Raw genomic sequence first — 5,553 nt, 5'->3', positions numbered from 1 at the left:
TCAGATTTATATCATCCATACTTTTAGTATATCAGTATGTGTTAGTTTATCTTCCACATTCAGTATGTTATGATATCACATGTTGATTCAGCCAGCCAGTTGGTTCGCTCGGTCACATGTAGTCAGGCACAGAGTGCCGTGTTACGTCCAGGCCCAGGTTCGGGGCGTGACAGTTTATGGCACGATTCTCTGAGATTTTCTTTATTCTTTATTTACCCTAAAGCTAGGGTTTAGATCTTTTAAGATCTGTTGAGATTTTGTTCCTATTTTTTGTTAAAAATCTCATTTATGTTTCCGCATGTCTATCTATGGATGTTTTGTGATTTTTCGTCAAAAGTTTTTTGTCTAATTTACTCGCCCTAAAATTAGGGCCCAAATCTTTTCAAAGATCTATTATGGTTTTGTTTTTGTTAAGTACCTTCTTTGATATCCGTCTATGTGCATTTTCTTAGTGATTTTAGTTAAAGTTTTCTGACTAAATCTCATTTGCCCTAAAATTAGGGCTCAGATCTTTTAAACTCTATTCTGGTTCTATTTTTGGTTAAATATCTTCTCTAATGTTCCGTATACATGTCTATGTGCATGCTATTGCGATTTTACTCGCCCAGAATTAGGGCTCGGATATTTTCTAATCTGTTATGATTCCTTAATTCTGAGTATTTTCTCTTTAATGTTCTCATGTATCTACGTGCATCTATGTTATTCTTTGGTTATTTTTGACTATTTTACTTACCCTAAATTAGGGATTTTAGATTCTGCAAAATCAAACCAAATCCGATTGACTCTTTAATTATTGTGTTAAAATCTCCGTCTGTGTGCCTATATGCATCTCTTTGCTTGTTATTACTGCCGATTTTGTATATTTTACCTAAAACTAGGGTTTTTACTCTTTCCTTCCTCGTATGTGTCACGACCCAAGTTAGCCTTGCGTAAACAGTCATGACGGCACCTAGTCTCTACGACTAGGTAAGCCTAACAAACGCAGAAACAAAATAATTGCGGAAAAGAAACTAATAAAAAATCGAGATAACAAAGTATAACAGTGTTTAAGATGCCGCCCGCCATATAACAGTACAAGAATCTCAACCTAACACTCCCAAAATCCAGAACCCCATGAATCACAAGCTAAGAGTACAAAAAATGCTCTAACTCCAGAAATGTTTAATGACAACGAGATACAGAAGGGCTACACTACTACAGAGAATGGAAAGGGACTCATCGGTTTGAGGACGCGGCAAATATACCTCGAAGTCTCTATAGAAAGTGCCTCACCTCAAGGGTGATAAGACTAAGTGGAAGTACCTGGATCTGCACACGCAAAAACATGTGCAGGAAAGGGCATGAGTACACCACAGCGGTACCCAGTAAGTTCCAAGCCTAACCTCGGTCGAGTAGTGACGAGGAAGGCCAGGGCCCTACCGGTCATATACAATAATATATAAGGAAGATGAGCAGTAGTAAAGAAATACAGATAATGTGAGAAAACAACAACCATAACCAAGGCAAATAATCACAGAAGGTATATAACTCAACATAAAGATAACAACCGGGGGTCTACCAGGATCCCGTCTTGTAGCCCCAAAAGTAAATAATCGGTGGATCTCCATGGTGCTGTCCTATAGTCCATATCACTGTGCAGGGGGATCTACCGGAATACCACATCCGTAGTCCAAAAAGTAAATAGACAAGGGGGATCTACCAGGAACCGCCCATAGTCCCAATGTAAACACGCAACAACACTACAAGAATAATCAACTCAATTCAATTTAATATAAAAATAGATAGGTAATTCTAACCTAGCATGCTGCACAGAGAACAGATAAGACAGTTTGAGCAAGTAGGCAACTTAGTCATTTAGGCATGCTTTCCTAACAGTGAAGTAAAATACAAAATATAGATACTTAAATGGAAAATAGAATTTTCAACAATCAGCACAAGTACGCGCTCGTCACCTCACGTACAAGGCATCTCAGATATCACAGTACCAAATCCTAAGGGGAGTTCCCCCACACAAGGTTAGATAAGCCACTTACCTCGAACCAGCTCAATCAAATCTATACCACGTTCTTGCCACGAGTATCCGACTCCAAATGGCCCAAACCTATTCAAAGTAATTACATAATGTAAATAACATTTCAAGTAACTAATTCAACTAATAAATTCTAAGCTAATACGCGAAAGTAGGAAAAATGACCAAAATGCCCCCCGGGCCCACGTCTCGGAATTGGGTAAAATTTACAAATTCAGAACTCTCACACTCTCACGAGTTCATACATACAAAAATTGTTCCAATCCGACATCAAAATCTTGATCAAAACCCCAAAATTAGGCCTAAGAACTTTTTCCAAAATTTTCCCGATTTCTCATCCCAAATCCGAAATTAGATGATGAATTGATGATTAGATTAATGGGTTATAAGCAAAAAGGAGTTAAGAATCATTACCAGTTAACTCCCTCCGAAAATCTCTCCAAAAATCGCCTCCTACCGAGCTCCCGATTCAATTTTCCAAGTTTTGATTTCAAACCCTCATTCGTCCCCTTTTCTGAACCGTGAAACTGCATCTGCGGCTCTAGGACCGCACATGTGGTCACGCTTCTGCATTGACCAAGTCGCACCTACGACTTTTCATTAAACGGAAATTTCCACACCTGAGACTCTCTTACCGCACCTGCGATCTCGCAGGTGCGTTCGATTTCTCGGACCTGTGGCTCCTGGAGCCTGGACCAAAATCCGCTTCAGCAGTTACCAAGCCGCTTCTGCGGCGCCGCACCTGCGGTCCCATTCACGCAGGTGCGGTTATGACAGGTTCAGCCAACATCAAATGTTTCCTAAGTCCAATTCAACTTCCGTTAAGCACCCGAAACTCACCCGAGGCCCCGGGACCTCAACCAAACCTTCCACCCAATCCTTAAACATCATACGAACTTATTCCAACCTTCGAATCACATCAAATAATGCTAAAACCAGAAATCACTCTCCAATCCAAGCCTAAGGATTTCCAAAACTTCAAATTTTCGCTTTCGATCAAAAAGTCTATCAAACCTCGCCCGAATGACCGGAAATTTTGCACACACGTCACATTCAACACTATGGAGCTACTCCAAATCTTGGAATTCCATTCCGACCCCTAGATCAAAATCTCACTACCAAACCAGAAACTTCAAAAATTCAACTTTCGGCATTTCAAGCCTAATTAAGCTACGGACCCCCAAAATACAATCCGAACACGCCCATAAGCCCGAAATCACCCAACGGACCTAACAGAACCGACGTAGTTAATAGGGGATCGGGGCGTAAATTATTCAAACGACCGGCCTGGTCGTTACATCCTCCCACACTTAAACATTCGTTCGTCCTCGAACGAGCATAGAGACATACTTGAAGTAGTGAAAAGATGTGGGTAACGGCTGCGCATATCCTGCTCGGTCTCTCAGGTCGCCTCCTCGACCGGCTGACCCCGCCACTGAACCTTTACTGATACAATGTTCTTTGACCTCAGCTTTCGAACCCGCCTGTCCAATATTGCCACTGGCTCCTCAACATAAGATAAATCCTTGTCCAACTAGACTGAACTGAAATCCAACACGTGCGATGGATCACCGTGATATCTCCGGAGCATCGAAACATGAAATACCGAATGAACTCTTACCAAGCTGGGAGGTAAGGCAAGCTCATATAAAACCTCCCAAACACGCTGCGATATCTCAAAAGGGCCAATAAACCTCGGACTCAATTTCCCTTTCTTCCCAAATCTCATAATGCCCTTCATAGGCGAAACCCGCAGCAAAACCTGCTCTCCAACCGTATAGGAAACATCACGTACCCTCCGATCCGCATAACTCTTCTGTCTGGACTGGGCTATACGGAGTCTATCTTGAATTACCTTGAATTTCTCCAAAGCATCCTACACTAAGTCCGTTCCTAATAATCTAGCCTCGCCTGGATCGAACCAACCCACCGGGGACCTACACCGCCTACCATACAAGGCCTCATACGGTGCCATTTGAATGTTGTACTGATAACTGTTGTTATAAGAAAACTCAGCCAGTGGCAAGAACTGATCCCAAGAACCTACAAACTCCATCACACATGCACGAAGCATATCCTCAAGAATCTGAATGGTGCGCTCGGACTGTCCGTCGGTCTGGGGGTGAAATGCTGTGCTCAACTCTACACGAGTTCCTAACTCATGCTGTACGGCCCTCCAGAACCGTGACATGAACTGAGTAGCTCTATCTGAAATAATAGAAACTGGAATACCATGCAGACGGACAATCTCCCAAATATAAATCTCCGGCAACCGCTTCGAAGAATAGGTGGTACATATCGAAATGAAATGCGCGGACTTGGTTAGCCGATCCACAATCACCCAAATGGCATCGAACTTCTTCAAAGTCCGTGGGAGCCCAACTACGAAGTCCATGGTGATTCGCTCCCACTTCCACTCCGGAATATGTATCAGATGAAGCAATCCATCCGGTCTCTGGTGCTCATACTTTACCCGTTGAAAATTGAGGCACCGAGCTACAAACCAACCTATATCTTTCTTCATCCGCCTCCACCAATAGTGCTGCCTCAAATCCTGATACATCTTCGCGGCACCCAGATGGATGGAGTACCGCGAACTATGGGCCTCCTCCAGAATCAAGTCCCGAAGCCCATCAACATTGGGTACACAAACCCGACCCTGCATCCTCAATACCCCGTCATCACCAATGGTCACATCTCTGGCATCACCTCGCAGAACCTTGTCCTTGAGGACAAGTAAATGAGGGTCATCAAACTGACGCTCTCGGATACGATCAAACAATGAAGTCCGAGAAACCATACAAGCAAGGACCCGGCTAGGCTCCGAAAGATCCAATCTTACAAACAGGCTAGCTAAGGCCTGAACATCCATCGCCACGGGCCTCTCGCTGCTGGTAGATAAGCCAAACTCCCCAAACTCTCCGCCCGGCGACTCAAAGCATCGACCACCACATTGGCCTTGCTCGGGTGATATAAGATAGTGATATCATAGTCCTTCAGCAGCTCTAACCACGTCCTCTTGCGCAAATTAAGGTCCTTCTGCTTGAATAGATGCTGCAAACTCCGGTGATAAGTGTAAATCTTACAAGGCACACCGTACAAATAATGACGCCATATCTTTAAGGCGTGAACAATAGCAGCTAACTCAAGATCGTGGACATGATAATTCTTCTCATGAACCTTCAACTGTCTGGATGTGTAGGCAATCACCCTACCATCCTGCATCAATACCGCTCCAAGGCCAATCCTCGAGGCATCACAATAGACAGTATAAGACCCCGAACAGGTAGGCAATATCAAAATTGGGGCTGTAGTCAATGCTGCCTTGAGCTTCTGATAGCTCTCCCCACACTCTTCTGTCCACTGGAACGGAGCACCCTTCTGGGTCAGTCTGGTCATAGGTGCTGCGATGGATGAAAATCCCTCAACAAATCAACGGTAATAACCCGCCAAGCCAAGAAAACTATGGATCTCTGTAGCTGAGGATGGTCTGGGCCAACTCTGCACTGCTTCCACTTTCTTCG

The sequence above is a fragment of the Nicotiana attenuata genome, unplaced genomic scaffold (genome assembly GCF_001879085.1).
Source record: "Nicotiana attenuata strain UT unplaced genomic scaffold, NIATTr2, whole genome shotgun sequence".
NCBI lineage: Eukaryota > Viridiplantae > Streptophyta > Magnoliopsida > Solanales > Solanaceae > Nicotiana > Nicotiana attenuata.
This window is presented reverse-complemented; position numbering follows the sequence as displayed.